Source organism: Arachis duranensis, chromosome 9 (assembly GCF_000817695.3).
Source record: "Arachis duranensis cultivar V14167 chromosome 9, aradu.V14167.gnm2.J7QH, whole genome shotgun sequence".
Taxonomy (NCBI): Eukaryota; Viridiplantae; Streptophyta; class Magnoliopsida; order Fabales; family Fabaceae; genus Arachis; species Arachis duranensis.
The window spans coordinates 90712839-90734524 of record NC_029780.3 but is presented as its reverse complement, the minus strand read 5'-3'; the positions used below and the strand labels follow the sequence as shown (position 1 = coordinate 90734524).

The 21686-nt window shown below is 35.2% G+C and overlaps 2 long non-coding RNA genes across 2 annotated transcripts in view; both read right to left on the bottom strand.

Annotated features, from left to right (window-relative positions):
• The window catches only part of LOC127741680 (uncharacterized), a 48533-nt gene extending 27569 nt beyond the window's left edge, over positions 1-20964 (bottom strand). Inside the window, exons 1-2 of the long non-coding RNA XR_008002842.1 lie at positions 20912-20964; positions 5628-5703 (exon numbers count right to left, since the gene is read on the bottom strand). This is a non-coding gene — a long non-coding RNA (uncharacterized LOC127741680). The remainder of the gene's footprint in view (positions 1-5627; positions 5704-20911) is intronic.
• Positions 20965-21218: 254 nt separating this feature from the next.
• LOC127741679 (uncharacterized) overlaps positions 21219-21686 on the bottom strand; it is a 12332-nt gene continuing 11864 nt past the window's right edge. Inside the window, exons 2-3 of the long non-coding RNA XR_008002841.1 lie at positions 21481-21494; positions 21219-21361 (exon numbers count right to left, since the gene is read on the bottom strand). This is a non-coding gene — a long non-coding RNA (uncharacterized LOC127741679). The remainder of the gene's footprint in view (positions 21362-21480; positions 21495-21686) is intronic.

The window sequence follows — 21686 nt, the reverse complement described above, 5'->3', positions numbered from 1 at the left end:
GAAGGTCTAAACCTTGTCTGTGGTATTCTGAGTAGGATTCAATGATTGAGTGACTGTGACGAGCTTCAAACTCCTGAGGCTGGGCGTTAGTGATAGACGCAAAAGAATCACTGGATTCTATTTCGGCCTGATTGAGAACCGACAGATGAATTCCGCGTGCTGTGAGCATATGCAATCGTTTTCACTGAGAGGATGGGAGGTAGCCATTGACAACGGTGAAACCCTGCATACAGCTTGCCATGGAAGGAGACTTGCGTGTTTGAAGAAGAAGACAGTAGGAAAGCAGAGATTCAGAAGATGGAGCATCTCCAAACCTCAACCTATTCTCCATTACTACAAAACAAGTAATCATTTCATGTTCTTTTGCTTTTCACAATCAATCCTGATAATTTCTGACATCCTGACTAAGATTTACAAGATAACCATAGCTTGCTTCAAGCCGACAATCTCCGTGGGATCGACCCTTGCTCACGCAAGGTATTACTTGGACGACCCAGTGCACTTGCTGGTTAGTTGTGCGGAGTTGCAAAAGTGTGATTGCAATTTCGTGCACCAACGCTCAAAGCGAGTATTGTTACCAAGAACAGAAGAAGGGAGTCTATTGATAACATGAACATCAGTGAGAACAGCTTCACCCCAAGCACGCTCAGGACAGGAAGAGGAAATAAGTATCCAACAAACAGAGTCAAGAATATAACGGTGTTTAAGCTCAGCTCTGCCATTTGTTAAGAAGTGCCAGGATAACAAAGCTCAGACAAAGTACCCTGTTTAGCGAGAATATTTAAATGTTTGGAGTCACGATACTCCATAGCATTATCCCGTCTGAAGATTTTAATGACCATTGAAAACTGAGTCTGAATCATAATGGCAAAGTTAATATAAATCTGAGATAGCTCCTAACAATTAGTCATCAAATAAACCCAAGTAAAACGTGAATAATCATCAATAAAGACTATAAAGTATCGAGCCCCTCCCATAGAAGTGGTAGGAGCGGGACCCCAAATATCAGAATGAATAAGATCAAAAGGAGAGTAAGCAATAGAGAAATTAGTATAAAAGGATAAGGCAGGTTGTTTTGCAGTTTGACAAGAAATGCAATCAAAAGACTCATTTTGAACTTGACCTAAAACACCCGTAGACATAAGAGGACGCAATTTTCCTAAGGAACTGTGGGCATGACGACGGTGCCACAAGTGAAGAGTAGGTGGAGAGGAAATAGCACAGAGGTTTGATGTAGAGGGAACATGAAGGTTTTCGAGCTCAAACAAACGTCCGACCTTACAACCAGTCCCGATGATCTTTCTCGTCCGACGATCTTGCACACGACAACCAGAAATAGAGAAAGTGACATCAAAACCGAGATCAACAAGTTGACCGACAGAGATAAGATTAAAATTTAATTTTGGAATAAAATAATTATCAGGAAGATGAATATTGGACTGATAAATAAACCCTTAATATGTTGCATGCAGGAGGGAACCATTAGTAGTGTTGACAGAAGGTGCATTGTAGTGGTAGACAACAGCGAGAAAAGATGACGTAAAGGAGACATATGATTAAAATAACCAGAATCAAAATACAATTTAAAATTACCTAGAGGGATGGGAAGAACAGCAGGGGTATTACCAGAAAAAGAGAGAAGTTGCTTAAGAAGAGATTCAATGTTTGATGGAGAGACAGAAGGTGTGTTTAGAGAGGTAGAAAGGGTGGACTCAGTAGCACCAGCAACAGTAGAAGTAGGCACATGCGGAGAGTTGTTGGGACGAGTTTGATACTTGTTCTGATCTGAACGTGGTGGTCTAGTAGGATAGGCAGTAATCAAGTGACCCGAGAGCTTACAATAATGGCAGAACAGTTTCGGGTAGTTAGAGCTAATGTGACCATTTTGTTTGCATTTACGACATTCAATAGAGGAATAGTCAGAGAAGGAATGCCCAGGACGGTTACAGTTTCAACAGATTTTTCCCTTTCTATCGGTGGCAGCAAAGATAGTTTAACTGTTAGAACGAGTCAATCTCAAGCGCATTTCTTCAGACTTAAGACGAGGAAGAGCATCTTCAAGACTAGGCAAGGGATTTTGATGAAGAAGAGAAGCCCTGACTGGCTCATAGTCATCAGTAAATGCCATAAGAAATTGGATGAGACGTGCTTGGTTCTAATAATCCTCATATGCCTTAGCATCAGTGGGATCTTTAAGAACAGGCTCACAAGAGGTCAACTAATCCCAAATAATTTTTATTTGAGCAAGAAAATCAAAAACTATTTGGCAGTTCTTGCTTAAGGCTATGAAGCTCCTTTAATAGTTGGTACTTATGAGAGAGAGATAAGAAATAGTGTAACGCTTTGCCAAATGATCACATACCTCTTTAGCAGTTTTAAAACGCCCAAACTGTAAATGAATGCTAGGAGTAGAAGTGTTGCAGAACCAAGTGATAATCTGGTGAGTTTTACAATCCCAATCTTCCAATTTCTATACAAAGTCCTCCTCAGCATCCTCCTTAGATTTGGAAGTCCCATCTTTGGATTTGTCAATCACAGTTGGCTTAATAGAAAAAACAATATCACTAGTCACATATCATCATAATTTTCGTCCTTTATGAAATACTCGCATAGCTTCAACCCAATGAGCATAGTTGGAGCCATTAAGGACAACAGGAATAGACTGAAAAATATCCGGTTTCTCCATAATAACAGAAACAAAGACGAAAAAGAGAAGAAATTGCAAACTCGGGGGAGAAAATGAGAAAACGAATGGCAAAATTGAAAAGAGCTCACCAAAAAATCTTAGGGAGGCTCCCACTACCTGCCACGTTGGATGACATGTCAGCACGAAAGGACACGTGGTGTGGCACGCGGGTTGCAAAGCGGATCGATCAGGCACGCGGGTCGAGCACGGGTCCATGCAGCTCTGCTAACACGTGGCGTGACACGGAGCCATTGATTTGGGGCACTGATCCGACGGCGCTGGAGGCGTCTGGAAGGAGAACTTCTTCAAGCAGACAGGCAACTTCAAGCGGCGCATATGGTGATGATTCTGGAGGCGTTGGAAACGTTACGACGAGAAGAAGGTGATGGTGGCAGCGGTGACGAACCAAGGCATCAGAAAGAAGTCAAAAAGTGAGGACAAGGTACTGCCAGAGGTGACAAAATAAAAGAGCTAGAAACCAATTGTTACTGGAAAAAAATAAGCTAAGCTCTTGATACCATGCTAGAAATAAGAGAACAATCTAAAAAAGTATTGTGTATTATTCAGTCTGAGGAAAAGTACAATGTTCAAGGGATATATATAACTGCTAGAAGAATTAAAGTAATAAAAACATAGAATTTTACAATTAATATACAAATACGCTATATAAATACAAATAATACTAATTGATCTAATTTGATTCTAATTATTCTCTTAACAAAATAAATAAAACTACGATAATGCTAGGTTGATGATAACTAAAATCACTAATATGATATTTATAATAGGGCAATGTACCTATATAAAATGAAAGAGAGAAACCTTTATCTAATTACAACATTTGCAAAGTGGTTACGTGATGTCCTTTTTTATTATTATATAAATCGTCGGAGCTAACCACGGTTTCGAATTTGTGCATAAACCATGGGAGCCTGGAACGGTTTTCACTTAGAAAAGTTTGAGCATAAACCGTGGCTGCTCACCACGGATTATGAAGGAAAATTGCAAGCCATAAACCGCGCTTGGTCACCACGATTTATGAAGAAAAAGCTGTGTGCATAAAATCCTGTTGGCTACCACCGTTTATGCTTAGAGTAGTATATATACATAATCCGTGGATAGTCCTCACGGTTATCATTTAAGCCAAACCAAAATTGGGTGAAGCTTAGAGGTTGAGAGTTTAGGGGAGAGGCTTTAAGGTTTTGGTGCCATTTGGGTGGTGGAGCCATGGAGGACGAAGCTCGCATGTACCGACTAAATGGCGTTGCGCACGTGGCTGGATACATCGACCAAGAGATTAGTTGTTGTTGTTATTGTTGTTGTTGTTGTTGTTATGTGTTGCTAGTATTATTATTATTATTATTACTGTTATGATCATTGTTATTATTATTATTAATTTTATTTTTATTAGTATTGGGAGTTATTATTATTATTATTATTATTATTATTATTATTATTATTATTATTCCTGTTGGTATTGTTATTATTGTTATTGTTTCATTATTGTTATTACTATCATTAGAGAAAATAGAAAACTAATGTGGGTTTATAATAATTTTTTTAAATTATATTTGTTGTTATTAGTATTGGTCGTATGTTAAGGATTTCCTTACCCACATTTTGCAGCCTACTAGGGTTATTAGCAGTGTCAGGAGACAACAAAATATGCCTTTACACGACTGGATTATACCGTATCTGGAGACCGCTGGCTTGTATCACCTTGCTAGGCTGAATAGTCAGTGGTTCTGGGTTTATGAGCCTCTACTTAGCGCATTCGTAGAGAGGTGGCGTCCTGAGACCCACACCTTTCACATGCTGTTTGGGAAGTACACCATCACTTTGCAAGATATGGCATATCAGCTGGGTTTGCCCATCGATGGTGAGGTCATTAGTGGGTGCCTTACTGACTTTGAGAATCTGATGGAGAACGGAAGACCCGCATGGGTGTGGTTTTGTGAGTTGTTTGGCGAGTTAGCGCCTCAGAATAAAGTGAAGCAGATGACGGTGTGCTACACATGGTTCCACGAGACGTTTCGGGCTCTCCCAGCAGACGCGAGTGAAGAGACCGTGCGTATATACGCGCCTGCTTATATTCTGATGTTGTTGTCTTCTCAGCTGTTTGCGGACAAAAATGCAAACTGGGTTCACCTTTGCTGGTTGCCTTATTTGGCATCGATGGACGACTTGGGTAGATATAGCTGGGGCTAGGCGGCACTAGCCTGGTTGTATAGATGTCTTTGTCGTGGGACAAACAGAAATGTTGTTAACTTGGCCGGGTCACTACAGCTTCTACAGTCTTGGATTTTCTGGAGGTTTCCCAGTTTGAGGCCTAGTGGTTTTCATGTGTTTGGGTTTTCGCTTGCATCCAGGTACGGTTTATTATTTTCGGTCCATGACTTGTGTGATAATGATCTCTTGAGTAGCTTCAATCTCACTCATATATATATAGAATTCCTCTCCTCATAAACCGTGGCAGCCTACAAGGGTTTATGAGTTTAAAAAATCCTTCATAAACCGTGGCTCTCTATAGGATTTTAAGGTCACATTGTTTCCTTCCTAAACCGTAGTGACCTACCATGGTTTACCTTTAAAACTTCTCCTTTATAAACCATTGCAAGCTGGCACGGTTTACATGTAAATAGAAAACCGTGGTTAGCTCCCACGAATTACATAATATTAAAACAAGACATGCACGTAAGGAAGTTCCATTTGTTGCAATCAGGTAAAAGTTTCTCTCATTTAATTTATTTAAATACATTGCCCTTTATAATATATAGAATATTTAAAATTATATATTTGTTATATTTAAAATTATATAATTAATTTAATAATAGTTAATAAATATTAAATAAAATCATTTTAGATTATTTTAATTAATTTTTTTTAAATATTATTTTAAAAATAAGAGAGAATTGTAAGTAAGAGTAAAAAAGGGGTGTACCTTTGTAAAAGAGCGTGATGAGAAATAATCCGATGGGGAAGTGAAAATAATAATACCTAAACAATTGCTTCAATCTCTGCAAGGAAAAAAACCAAACATTGCCACATAAGAGAACTACTTTTTCAAAATATAACTCTAAAATTACAAGTTTGCAACTACACATAAATGTGAAAAATTATAAAATCAACAAGAATTCTAGTTAAAATATTGCACCAAATATGAGGGTTGCTATTCTAAACAGAGAATTTTTAAATTTCAATTGACAATTTAACTTTTATACGTGTTAAAGAGTTTTATACATTATTTATAAGATCATTTAAATGAATAATCAGTCATTTATATAAAATATATATTAAAAAAATACATATTAAAAAATACATATACTTATATAAAAATATATAGTATTGATTTTTGGTGTGCATGGTTAGATGATCCTACAAAATTCTTTAGATTGTTCAAACTTCAAAATTAAACTAAAAAAGAAATTCAAGTAAACTCCAAGCAAAAGGACACAACTAGGAAGGGAGGAGCAGTGTTAGTTCGGCATTTTCGTGGGTGTATGAGGGAGGAAGTGACACTGTTTAGGTTCGTGGGTGCGTGGATATGGGATTGCTACTTTTCTATACTATCTATAAGTATGTTTGTCTATTTTTATAAATGAAAATGTTTTTTCTGTAAAAGGAAAAGAATGACCTAGCTAGTAAAGACTTTAACTGTGCACAAACCCAACGGCTTTATTTTATTTGACTGAATCCAAATTACAGAGACAAGAGAATACAATAGCGTGTCACTAGCTAACACAGACTTACATAAACTTTAAATCTCAAAAGCATGCATAATTGATGATGATAGATATATAATCTATTTTATTCAATGCTAAATGAAAGCTGAATTTTAAACTTAATGAAGTTATGGTTGAAGACGCGATCAACGAGTAAACTCGATCAGAGGACCACGCGGCTTGAAGGCGGATGGGGGTATTATTGGTCCTTTACCATTTTCAAATGAAAAATCATTATCATCATCATCAAAATGTATATTCCCATGGCAGCACTTGAAGGTCACAGATTTGATATCCATCTTCCGAGGCATGTCGGATCGGAGCACGTATAGATGATCAGCCCACTAGAAGGAATGTTATGCAATCGGAACTTCATGCAAGGCGGATCTTTTGGCTTGTTGAGTTGGGAATTGTATAGTGGTGTTAAAGCCTAAACCCGATATATTGGTGTTAGTCAAAATAAAACAAATTTAGAATATCTAAGGCAGGAACTCGTTTGGTATTTTTAAAAGCAATGAAACTTATCGGAAAGGACATATCGACAAGAGAGGCAAGTTCGATCGACAGGGCTCATTAAAGAAAAGTGAGATAATCGAAATGATGAAGAAATTGACAAACAAAGACAAACGATGGCAGTTATAACATCATTCAAGGCGCTGGAATAGTTACTCAAGAATTCACGCACATGGAAAATATGTTGAATCTTGATTGGTCGAAGAGTCTTATAAATAGTTAAAGAATGGAAGGAAAAGAGGTTGGAATTTAGTTTCAAAAAATATTTTTGCACACTCATGTTTCCAGCGAATTTCTGAATCTTCAAAGAGCTTTCTTTTCTGTTGGATTCCTTTCATGTCTTTTAAATTTTTTTTAAGCTTTCTATAAATTTTCCATATTTTTGCAAATTTGTTGCTTTTCTTTAAGATTTTAGTGTTTGTATTTGAATTCAAAGTCCTTTGACTTTGTCGAAGGCATTTATTGCTTTCTTTTGAATTCGAAGTTATTTCCTTCATTCAGCAATTCTGTTTTGTTCTTTTTCAAGTAATTTTCTTTAATATTTCAAATTTTTCTTTCGTCATTTCGATCAAGTAATAGAATCTTTAGTATACTTTCGAAAACTAGTACTGATGAGAAAAGTAGGTTTCACTCTCAGATTATTACATATCGAACCAATCCAGATTTGTTGAAAATTTGCAAAACAAATTGGCACGTTCAATGGGACTGTTTTAAAAAAAATTGTGTCAAAAGTTCTTTGTAATGGTTTAGTTTATGCAACTTAGAAGTGGAAGAATTATACACATGGCAGACAAAATTTCTAACACCAAAGGTGGATCGGTGAATAATGATAATACTTCTATAGTTGGACAAACTTCTGCAGAGTTAATGTCGCACATGGAAGGTAGTACGTTGGAAGAAAATGTGACGGTTAACAACCCCCTGTTGGGAATTATGGGCGTAACCTATGCCCACGAATTGCTCTAACACAAACACAACTGCCAGTAACTGCAAGTTGGCCTCCTTTTGGCCTTCCTCTAGGTTACACTCCACCTATGGGTGGTTATGGGCCTCTAATTCGATTTGGAAATGCATTAGGAGCGGTTAACAATCAACTATCTTTATAGCATCCTGAGTTTACCTGTGATTATCAAACGGGTTCAACATCAAATGGCCCTGGTTTGATGGCAGTATTTCAACAACATATCGATGAAAGTCATTACGATTTAGTCAATTTATTGACTCAGCAAATGAATACTATTTTTCACCCTATGATGACTGATCATGAGACAAAGTTTGAATGTCTCGCTAGACAAGTTAAGTGGATTACTCGAATTGTTGATTATGACGAGAGTGATCTACAAAATTTTGAAGTAAATCCAGAGGATTTAGAAGGCAATTATTTGATGTGTTTCGATATTGGTTTTGCCAGAAGGCAAGATGTTGCTTTCGATAAAAGATTTAAAAGGGAAACCTTATTGTAAGTTTCATCAATCAACTAGCCATTCGACTAATAATTGTATCAGTTTCAGGGACTTGATCCAAGAAGCAATTGTGGAGGGAATATTAAAGTTCGATGATGGAAAAAAAGATATAAAAGTTGATACTGATCTTTTCCATGCTGGAGCAAATTTTGTTGAGCCTATTTTCTTAGGGATCAACATGGCTGGCTTCACTTATGAATTTGACACTGCTTTAGGAGATTTTGAAGCTAATGTTTGATTAATGTATCCTGGTGTTGGTGACGGATTGTTAGAGTTTCTAATGCAGCAGAAATTAAAGGATCGAGATGTGTCTCGATGCCCTTGGTATAATGTTGTATTTGATGCTGAGGCTGCAGCAATATTTGAAAAAGAAAGAATGAAAAAGGAGCTAGCTCATAAAGAAGAACAGATTCCTCAGAGTCATCCCCCTCAATGACAAGTTGGTCAGAGTTCTCATAGTTCTCGAGGAAATTTAGTTCCTCCACTTAATCATTTACAAGCTTTGGGAGTCCAATGGATCAAGAATTTTCAAGAGTTTCGAGATCGTGAGACGTTTCAATATCGACAACGCCAATTCCAAAGGGGTTATAGGGGTTCTAATCGAGGTCGGTATCCATACCCCCGAGGAAGGGCGATAGGTAATCAAGGTGGAAGAATTGCACGTCCAATTGCACCAGAAAAGCCATCGAATTGCATGTCCAATTGTGCCAGAAAGGCCATCGACCTTGACAGACAAGGGGGCAACTCCTTTCGTTCATTCATGAATAGTTTTTCCTGTTGATGGAGAAACTAATCCTAAAAGGATTACTTTATCTAAAAATGAGAAAGGGAAGTCTATCGAAGTTATCCCAATTAAAACTAATGAGAAGGATGCTAATCTTGATGAGGAGTATTTCGATGAGGGAAATGAGGAATGGTGTGTACCATCTCCATTATTCCTACAGAATATCTGGAAGAATATGAACGGAACCCAGATGAAGATTATGATGTGGAAAGTGAGGAAGCTTTTACTTTCATCTGTGAAAATGAAGAGTTGGGTTGTTTCAAAAAACCAACTGAAAAGAAAAAGTCACACCTTCGACCTTAGCACATTACTGCTCACATGAGTGGTATTTGTATTAACAAGGTTTTGGTCGATGGTGGAGCAGCAATTAGTTTGTTGTCAGAACGGATGTTGATCAAGGTGGGAAAATATTTCGATGACTTGATTTCTACTAATATTTCAGTAACTGATTACAGCGAAGTGTCAACCCCTACAAAGGGTTTAGTAACTCTTCAAGTGCAAGTAGGGTCATCATCTCGTAACACTATTTTTGTGGTGGTATCCTCTAAGGCTAGTTATAATGTCTTACTTGGTTGAGATTGGATTCATGGTGTTGGGATTGTACCTTCAACCGTACACCAGAGTATTCTTCTTTGGACTGATGAAGAAAATTCTAAAGTGATAAAAGCAGATTCGAGTCTTTATATGGAGCAAATGCATGTCGATTTTAAGGTACACAATTACAAACTAATACCCCTCAATGTCGACAGGGTGCTCAACTACTACAACTCCAAAGGTTGTTTCTTAACAACAGATGAACTTTAAGCTTCGTCAGCCAAAGCTCAATTATACTCCTACTGGGTGGGAGTAATTACTATTGAAGTATAATAGCTCAAAACCATCTTGTCATGGCCAAGAACAAGATGTTTTAAACTATTTAGTTTCTTTAGAGAATTATCTAAGTAGTTTTAATTCTATAAGAAATACTTCTTTTTCTAGAAATGATTTTTCTGATAAAGTTGAATTGAATATGGATTTTAATTTAGCATTTTCAATTTCTAGTACAGATTCGATTCCCACAACCAAATATAGTTCTACTTTAGATGCTACATGTATTTTCATTCTTAGGTCTAGTATTATTGACCAATTTCATGTCGATGTATCTCAAGATCTCTGTGTGGTAAATGACTTGATTGCTGATTCAGTTGATAATAAAACTTATTTTTATTCACATGATTCAATAGATCTTTCTTTCGAATGAAACCTTTGAATTTTGGAGAAACCTCAATTAAAGATGATCATGTCAAAAGAGGCTCTGAGTCTCAAGATCCTCTTGAGGAGATCAATTTGGGGTTTAATGGTGATGTCAAACCCACTTATATTTGCAAAAAAAATGATGAGCAATTTTGAGCAAATTCGATTAATCTCTTGATCGAATATAAAGATAGTTTTGTTTGGGATTATGTTGAGATGCCTGGGCTTGACCGGTCCTTGGTAGAACATCGATTGGCTTTAAAGCCATTCTCTTGATCAGTAAAACAGGCGCCTCGGTGATTTGCTCCTAAGATCAATCTTAAGATTAAAGAAGAGATTGAAAGATTGATTAAAGCAAAATTTATTCGAACAACTTGTTATGTTGACTAGGTATTGAATATTGTCCCAGTAATGAAAAGCAATAGAAAATTATGTGTTTGTATTGATTTTTGGAATTTGAATAATGCCACTCCCAAAGACGAATATTTTATACTTGTAGTAGACATGTTAATCGATTCAGCAACACGTAATGAAATTTTAAGTTTCATGGATGATGATTCTAGTTATAATCAAATCTTCAGAGGCAAGCATGACGTATCGAAAACTACTTTTTGGTGCCATGGAGCTTTAAGAACTTACGAGTGGATAGTGATGACTTTTGGTTTAAAAAATGCTGGGCAACATATCAACGAGCCATGAATTTATAAAAAAAATTATGGAGGTGTATATTAATGACGTAATGGTAAAGTCAAATTCGATGGATCAACATCTCGATTATTTATGTCAAGCATTCAAAATAATGCGACAAAAATGTTTAAAAATGAATCCTTTAAAGTATGCATTTAGAGCTTCTGCAGAAAATTTTTTAGGATTTGTGGTACAAAAGAAAGGGATTGCTATTGATCAAAATAAAGCTAAAGCAAGTTTAGAGTTGCCTCTACCAACGTCGAAAAAAGAAGTGCAGTCTTTCTTCAAGAAGATAAATTTTCTACGACGTTTTATTTTCAATTTGTCTAGTTGAACTCGTGTTTTTTCACCCATAGTCAAACTCAAAGATGAGTCCCAATATGTGTGGACAGATGAACATCAAAGGGCATTTGATCAATAAAGGACTATTTGTCAAAATCTCCACTAATGGCAACTATTCGTCCTTTTGAACCATTAAAATTCTATGTTGTAGCTTTGACAAACACCATTGGATAGATGTTAGCGCAAGCTGATGAAGAAGGATGCAAAAGGGTAATTTATTATTTGAGTCGAGTCTGGTCTGATATCAAAACAAGATATTCTTCAATTGAAAAGTTATGTCTCTCTCTTTACCATACTTGTATGAAGTTAAAATGTTACATGGTTGCAAAAATTGTAAGAGTGATTGCACAGACCAATTTGGTAAAATACATGTTGTCTTATCTAATGTTGAGAGGACGATTAGCGAAATGGATGCTTGGATTGATAGAATTTAATTTACAAGATGTTCCAACTAAGGCTACTAAAGATCATGTCATTGCAGATTTTCTAGTCGAGCAGCCGAATAATCTCAATGACCAAGGGGCAAATATCGTCGACATTGAAATTGAACCTTGGAGATTGTATTTTGATGGATCAAAACATAAAAATGCTGCTGGTATTGGCATTCTGATTATATCCTCAAAAGTGATGCCATTAAAATTTTTGTTTGAATTAAAATATCCATGCTCTAATAACATAGCTTAATATGAAGCTTTGATATTGGGACTAGAGATTTTAATTAACAAAGGGGCATTAGAAGTCTTAATTATGGGAGATTCTCAGTTAGTTTTACAATAGCTATTAAAATAATTTAAGCGCCATAGTGAAAAATTACATAAATACTTGTCGACAGCATAGGAATGATTAGCATCCTTTCGAAAGGTGTCTTTGGTTCATATTCCAAGATTTTAAAATGAAGTGGCTAATGAGCTAGCTCAAATTGCATTACAATACAAAGTACTTCCTGAGACTTTAGAAAGGTTGATAGAAATCCAACAATTCTTCGTACCCATTGGAGAGAGGGAAGTGTTGGCTATTGATGATTGGGATGATGATGATTGGAGAAAACCAATAGCTGAATACTTGAAAAATCCTAATATAAGAATTGATAGGAAGGATAAAGTTAAGTCGATGAACTTTATGGTATTAGGGGACAAATTATATAAAAAAACGTGTCAAAGGGAGTCTAATGAGATGTTTAAGCCAATCTAAGAGAATGATTGCCTTTGGAGAGGTTCATGAAGGTATATGTAATGTCATTAGCCTGGTGATAAAATAAAATTGCTGCTTCGTCGTGATCGAGTGTATTGGCCATCAATGATCAAAGATTGCATCGAGTATGCTAAAGCATGTCAAGAATGTCAAAAACATGGTGTAATACAACAAATTCATGCTTCTGAATTATATTCGATTATAAAACATTCCCCATTTAGAGGTTGGGCTTTAGATTTAATTGAAATGATTCATCTTCCATCATCAAAAAAATCACAAGTTCATTATGGTGGCTATCGATTATTTCACAAGGTAAGTAGAAGCCGTTCCCTTGATAGAAGTTGGTCATAATGAAGTTATTGATTTCGTGGAAGAGTATATAATTCATCAATTTGGAATTTTTCAAACTTTATGTACTGATAAAGGTACCATGTTTACTAGTCAACGTATTAAAGATTTTGTAGCATCAAGGGAGTATAATTATGGTAACTTCAACCCCATATTATGCGCAAGCAAACGGTCAGATTGAAGCTGCAAATAAAACTATAATAAATTTTATTAAGAAACAAATTTGTCAGAGACCTCATTCTTGGCATGAAACTCTAAGTTAAGTTTTATGGGCTTATCAAAACTCATCAAGAGGCTCGACGAGCATGTCGCCTTATTAATTAGTGTATGGCCATGATGCGATGTTACCTTTGGAAATTAATTTGAATACTATAAGGGTGATGAGACAAAATTAGTTGCCGATTGAGGATTATTGGAATGCGATATTTGATGAATTAAATGATTCGGATAGTGAACGTATTTTAGCACTCTAAAATCTTATCCATCAAAAGGAGAATGTTGCCCACAATTATAATCGACGAGTAAAAGAAAAGTGTTTTCAAGTGGGTGAATTGGTCCTTAAGGTTATTTTACTAATGGAGAAAAAATTAAAATTTTATGGTAAATGGTCCCATAATTAGGAAGGCCCTTTTCAGGTTATTGACTTATATTCTAGAAATACATATCACGTTAAAAATATCGATTCCGTCATCGAGGTCAAATCAGTTAATGAAAAGTATTTAAAGCGGTATCAATGTTGGGAGAATAATGTTTAATATATATAAGAAAGCAATGAATAACAAGTGAAGAGTTTTGGAAGTATTCAAAAAGAAAAACAACAAAATAAAAACTTGGCATCCCAAGTCTTCAATGATAAGGCTCTAATAGCTCTTCCAATTCAAATCGAAGGCATACTTTTTCTTCGTCATAAGAACTATAGAGAGTGATCTCATCGTGTTCTTCAAGCCACAGTCTCTCATATTTTCTCCTGATGTCAGCCAAATCATTTTTCATCTCACAAATATCTCGAAAAAGACCAGTCTTCCTTTTTTGAGCTTTCAAGTAAGGCCCCTCTAGTAAAGCCTTTTTTTCATATATTTGGGCAATTTTTTTTTCGAGTTCTTCTATGCACTGAGCAAATCTAGCTCGAGTGCTGGCAGCATGAGCAACATTGATTTCTTATTCTTTATAAGTCTTTTGTGCTGATTTATGAGAAGTGTCAACCTTTGTTGATTTTTTTCAATGTCTGTCATTGCTTTCTTTACTTCAAACAACTTGTTATGAAAGATAAAAAGGTTATTGGAAATTTTTTCTAATTTCTTCACCACTTTAGAAAAGTTGATTGGGACTTGATACTCAAGAATAGAACTCAAAATATCCGAAAAAAGTTACATTCAAATCATCCTAATTTATCCACTCATCAATGGTATGTGTCAGGAGGGTAAGAAGAATAGAAAACCTTTTGATAGCATAAGGAGTGAGTTCTTTTAGGAGCTCGTGTTCTAATGTTCCTTCCATGGTTGGAATCATAGTTATGAGAAAATGGAACATGTGAGCAAGGAGCTCAACTGAGTCAGTCTCTGGTGGACTAGAAACAGTGGTTGGAGGAATTTATTGAGATTCAGGGGTTTGTTTTGAAGGTTGCCCAAGTTGATTGATCGAATCAGAAAAAATATTGACTTTCTGGATTAGCATGAAAGAAATGTGCCATTTTTTCAATATTTTCTGCAAAGGGGATATTTTCTTTTAAAGGAGATCAATTAGCAGTGAGATCGACATTGATTTGTGGAGAAGAGGATATATCATTAATAAATTGAACTTGTGGGAATATTTCTTGGCTCAATTTCTTTGAGGTGTGGTCTTCGATGGTTGGACGATTGACATCTATAATAGGGGAAACAATTTCTTTGGTCACTCGTTTCTCAAAATATTGTGTGTCCCTATTAGTCGACAGATATTGAGAGATTACATTACCACTAGATGATAAGCTCGAAAGGTGATCCCTCCCTTGATCAGGAATGACCTTTGCTGGTGAAGTGGAACGAGGTTGTTAAAGAGGTGAATCAAATTTTTTTATATCAAAGAAAGGAAGAAAGTTATTAAAGAGCTAATCGATAACTTTACTACTATAATAATTATGTAATGTACCTTCGTGGTTATTCTCGGCTTAGAATGGTGGGAACGAGTATTTGTTTAGGTGCTACTCGATTCAGAATTACTTGAAGCAAAAGAGGAATTACTCGAATTCGAGGAATCTTGTTTTGGTGAGGGTTTAACACTTTTATCGGAATAGTCTTCACTGGAAGATTGCTTCTGTGATAAAGAAGAAAAGGGTTTAAGACAAGAACTTTAAAATAGAAGACTGTTAAATATAGAAAAGTGGAAGGCAGAAGACTTAACCAAATTTTACCTTTTTTTGTTATAGTCTTAGTTGAAGTTTTTTGTACCTTTTTTTTTTGTTATCTTGATGTCTGTACTTTTCTCTTTAGAGCTTTTTGTGGGGGTTCTTTAGAGGTACCAGGATATGTTTTTATCAACCTCTTCATAATATTGTCAAATGAACAATCATATTGAGAGTAATAATTATCCCACCATTCGATGAAAGACTTGGTAACAAAGTCACTATAAACAAAATATAGAGAATAGTGGCTTTGATTTTTCTTGCTAACATCGAGATATTTCTTAATATCTTCTTTCGATTTGAAGGTAACATGACAGAGAGCTGGGAATTTTCTTGGAAAGGGAGCTGGAATTGCTTGTGAAAAACTCATTTTTCTGGAAACATAATGTAGGGCATGAAGGTTTACATTGAATTGTTCTTTTTTCTATTGAGGAATTCCCGTTGGGAATATTTCAATGGCAAGAAAGTTGGACCAGGTTATGTTGTTCGAACCATGACTATCATCGTCTATAAAGATATGGCGTTGAAATCATGATGGTCCACATACATCTTCAATCCAGAAAAGGGGCAAGCAATAGGTCTTCATTTCAAAAACTTTTGCATGAGTGAAATTTTGAAAATGCTTTCCAAAAAAGTTCATCGGTCAAATGTGTATTTTTGAAATCTGGTTGTAACATGATCAACAAAAAACTTTCAATGTTTTGTTTATCAGAAGTTGTGATTCACCATTATTTCACGTGTTTTTCGAAGATGGCATTGAGCTAAAGTTGTAATAACCAAAAAGGGCTCTCTGCGCTGATTGAAGTCTTCTTCCGAAGACTATCGACCATTTGCCCTAAGTCTTCATAAAGATTTCCCAAAATCAATTTGACTAAATTGAAATTGTGCCTTTCATGAAGCAAAGTAGCTAATGAATGAATAATTTTTGCATTGAGATACTCCTCGAACAGAAAATAATAGCATTTAGCCAATAATAAAAAGGCCACACATTCGTCTTCAGTAACAAGAGTGCCTGCCTTTCCCATATTGTGCTTAAGAAACTCCCCATAAGAGTTTTTCTCAATGATGTTGTATGTTCGATTGGGCTTCATATCGAACGTAGCTATAGGATTTCCCATCGGAAGCCAGTAATAGCTACCACATCGAAGAGTGGTGGGCCAACCATCCCGCACGAAAGATAAAAGTTGTTTATGGTTTTGTTCTAGAAACATAGCGCAGCACCAATCATCTAATGATGCGTGGTCGGTGGAAAATGGGAGAGTCAAAGGAGATCATGAATCCCCAGTAATTTTCAAGCTTCACCTTTCACAGATTCAATCCTTTGGTACCAAATAAGAAAATTGGCATTTTTAAAAGAAATTTTGGGGTTCTTCCGGAAAGGTTGTTTACTATCGATATATGGTGATACAAGAAGATCTTGTTTAATAAGTAAGTCTTCCCCTTCAGCACTAGAAAAATAGTGGAAGACTTTCTTGGCTTGCTCAGGGGATTTCAAAGTACTGACAAAACAATGCACGTCATCCTCAACAGAGAAGGGGAAGAGGATTTTCTTGTCATTTGTAGTATTGATTGGGTCCTCAATAACAATGTCTGCATCTCGAGATAGGATGCGCAAATCGAATTGTTCGAAGGTTTTATTTGCGATTTGTTTCCCTTTGTCTTTGGGTGATGTAGTTTCTAGAGTTTTAGATGAAAGCAATTACTTACAGAAAGGAAAATGGATGAACTTTGGAGTTGGAGCATAGAAGATTAGATGAAATCACTATGGCGTTAATGGAAGAATATTACTGGAGAAGAACGGCAAAGTGAAATGGGTTTTTTCTGAAGATGAAGGTTTCAAATTTTTTCAAAATTTGAAGACTTCCTTGAGAAGGTAAATGTTAAGGAAAGAGAAAATGATAATTAATGAGAAAACGTGCTACAATGGGCCTTGTTTGAATTAATTGTTTACAGATTTTAAATTTGCAAGATAGGATTGAATGTTTTAGCTCCAGTTTAATCTCGATAGACATGTCAATTCTAAGGGGATAATTTGTTAGTCAAATAAAACAAGTTTAGAATATCAAGGCAGGAAGTCATTTGGTATCTTTGAAGACAATGAAGCTTATCAGAAAGAACATATCGACAAGAGAGACGAGATCAATCGACAATGCTCATCGAAGAAAAGTGATGAGATAATCGAAATGGTGAGGAAGTTGACAAATAAAGACAAACGATGGCAAGTATAACATCATTCAAGGCGCGGGAATAGCTACTCAAGAATTCACGCACATAGGAAATATGTTGGATCTTGATTGGTTAAAGAGTCTTATAAATAGTTAAAGAAAAGAATGAAAAGAGGTTGAAATTCAGTTTCAGAAAACACTCTTGCACACTCATATTCTCAGCGAATTTCTGCGTCTACAAAGAGCTTTTTTTTTCTTTAGAATTCTTTCCATGTCTTTAATTTTCTTTTTAAGCTTTCTGTAACTTTTCCATTTTCTACAAAATTATTGATTTCCTTTAATATTTCAGTGTTTGTATTTAAAGAGCTAAGACGTATTTCTCTTAGCTCGGACTCGTGTGTAGGAGTGTTCGCGGTGCGGTTTGGTTTAGTTATTTAAGAAAAAGCCATCCGATCCAATCGTTTATTAAAATTGCGGTTTTGTTTGGTTCGGTGATTTTGTCAAGATCATCCGAACCAAACCAAACTAATTAAAATTGGTTTGGTTTGGTTCGGTTTTTCGGTTTTTAGATTAATTAAAAAAAACATGTCCTACTTAGTTAGAGTCATAAAAACAAAATTCCACAGCAATAAAGAAATTATGTGCATAATTGTAACCCAGATGACTAAATAATTGTAACCCAAAACTAACAATCATAACAAAAAAAACCAAATGACTAAATAATTTATATACATTTTTATCAGAGTGTAGATAATGAAAGGTAAAAAACTAAATTATTAGAAAGAAATAATCATAACCCAAAACTAATAATCATAAAAACAAATTAAAAAAAATGAAATCAAAATCCTAAAACAAAAAGGAGAACCAACAACAAATGGAATAATCATAAGCAAACATCAAGAAAAAAAATAAAAAAAGAACCAAATATCGAAAAAAGAATCGGAAATGGTGAGATGATGGTGAGATGACGGCGCATCAGTGGCCCCAACGGAGTGGCTACGCTAGAGGGACGTTACAGATTCAATGACGGAGATAGAGTGGAGGATAAATAGCACGGCTTCAATGACGAACAACAAAAAACCATAGAAAAAGGCCTAGATGGCTAGAGCACGAAGATGTTGCGATTATTAGAGATGGAAGGCGTAGGAAGAGGGGCTCGCTTAGTCGCTCTCTGTGCGCGATGGCAGTAGCAGCAGCACTGTATGCGCAATGGTAAAGAGGCTAACTGACTCTACGAGGAGGGGAATAGAGAGGGATTGAGTCTGAGTGATGGTTGAGGATTGGAGAAGATTGTGCGGCATAAGAGATGGGAAGGAGAGTGTGAGTGAGGGTGTTAGCGTATTGGGTTATTAGGGTTAGGTTTAATTTAAGGGTATTTTGGATCTTTAACTTATAGTTGCGGTTTGGTTCGGTTTGATTCAGATTTTTTACACTAGAATAAAAAGCCGAACCGTACCAAAGTGAAAACAACAAAATTTAATTTTTTGGATTTTTTAATTTTCGATTTATTCGATTTTCAGTTTTTTTTTTAGTTCGGTCTATCGGTTTTATTTAGTCTAATTCGGTTTTAAACACCCCTACTCGTGTGAATATAAAGAATATTAGAAAAAATCTGAAAAACTAATATTGCACAACTAACGATACAACGAACATTATTTAACATAAAAAAATATCTAAAACCCTTAAATATAAAAATATTGGAAACTCAATTCAAAACATCTAAAATTCAAAACTAACAAAAATTTATTTTTAGTGGGCTTTATGCTAAACTCGTTTGATAACTTACTATAGTGTTAGCTAATACTGTTGGGAATAAGTAGTATGACCACAATCCAATCAATCACGTGTCAAATAATTTGTTATTGTTATTATATTAAAATGTTAATATAATAAGGTCCTAGATTAAATTTAGAGATTTTCATTGTGATAGTGATCACAATATTGAGAGATAAATCTTTTATAATTTAATGTAAATTGTTCTTGGTCATAGGATTATTAAAAAGGACATTAATAATCCGGAAAGATCAATATATATATAATGGTCTTCATTGGATGAAGATTAATAGATCTCATTTATTAAATTATATATATATATGGTGCATATAGAGATATGACCATTGAACTGACTCACTTTGAGAATTCCTAATGGTTACAATTACCGCATATTTGTCAATAGGATATTCTCAAGATGAACATAGTAATAGAGTTTCCTTTGACCTGCGATTGTCATAGTAATTAACAATGTATTTATTATACTTTGATTCTGGATACCTAATACCCTAGGGTGCTAGTTGAATGGACATTGGGTATGATTTAAATACTTGTAGAATTAATGATTAATCAATAAGGAATCCGTCTACTCTCGGTAAAGAGTTTGAGCTCTATGATTATAATGACTGAGATGAATGAAACCTTGGCCAAGGGAATTGAATGAATGAAGAAATGAGTTTCTTAAATCATTCACAGTATTGAACCTATGGGGTCACACACTAACGAGTGTTCTAACCTTTGCTATAGAATTATTTAATTATTATTTTGATTTGATCAAATAAATAATTATATTAATTCAAATGGAATATTATTATATTTTTTGCTAGCACCAAAAATATAATAATAGTATGATAATTGAGAATATTAAATGAGATTTGAGAATAATTAGTTATTCTATTTCTAAATTTGAATTATAAAGTTGGATGAGATCCTAACTGATTCTGTTTCAAATTGAGTTATAATATGATTCATAAATTTGAAAGATTCAAATTAAAATAGTAAGATATGATTCAAATTTGAATTGAGATTCAAATTTAAAATCAACAACAAATCTCATACTATATATAGGTATGCCAAGAGTAGAGGAAAACATGAGAAAGACAGAGAAAATAACAAGGGTTGTTATTCCTTTACCTCTATGTACATAAATATATGTGAGACAAATTCTTAGAGAAGAATTTTATGGTGTGCAAAGAGTTGCAAGAGGTTTCTCAATTTAGATCAGATATCCATTGATCAAGGAGTTGATAGCAAAGATTGGTCTCGGTGTGGATATGCATAGTGCCTTCGTACCATCGAAGGAGAAAAGGATTTTTACTAGCGTACACAGGTATTTAAATCTGATCTACTGTTATATATTTATTATTGGAATAAAGTTTAAGCACAAAATAGATCTTTAAGGATTATTTTCTTTTCTTCCGCTGCGTGTTATGAATACATGGTAATCCTTCAAATACTATATTGTTAATTCTCTAGTAGTCTTCATCGTATTATTATTATTATTATCATCATCATCATCATCATCATCATTTTACTTGAGCATATTTGTAGTGTTCTCATGTATCAATGATATGCACATAATCTACGCAAATAAAAGTAGCAAGGATTGAAAAGTAGTAGTTCTTACCGTGACCCATGTTTGAATAGGACGACAAATTTTAAATACTACGGACCAAAACCAATTCCCTGGTTTAGAAACAACAATTGAGATGGTAACAGGATCGAATGGGAAGGCTTGTCTGCCCCACAGAGTGATCGCGTCCAGTGCATTTTGGTTCAAAATATTTGCGCGAGCATCAAGCACCACCACAATTGGTTTATCTCGGTAATTCCACACTTGTTGCAATGCTTGGTAACCTTCTATGAGTGAGTAATATTGCACCACATACCATGATGGCATCCTAGACTTCAAATGCTTAAACCTTTCCATTTCCTTGGTCCAATCTTTCACAACAGGTACCCACACAATCTTACCCTTCTTGTATCCGTGAATCGATGTTAGAGACGTTATTATCTCATCCTTAATCTCAAGATCAGAAATGAATAAAAACAAGTATTCTGTTTCATCCAGGGTAAGCTGTCCATTGACGAACCAAATTACAATTAGAAACGAGAGAAACATAAATTTGCAAATCTATATATAACTCACGGCATGTCATGGTGTTGAAATTTTATTATTACTTTCGCACTAATTACCAGTTCATTGGTACCTGATGAGCGGATATTTTATACGCTTTTTGGGGGTAATTTCATGTAGATTTTAGCATGTTTTAGTTAGTTTTTAGGAGAATATTATTAGTTTTTAGGCAAAAATCATATTTCTGGACTTTACTATGAGCTTGTGTATTTTTCTGTGATTTCAGATATTTTCTGGCTGAAATTGAGGGAGCTGAGCAAAAATC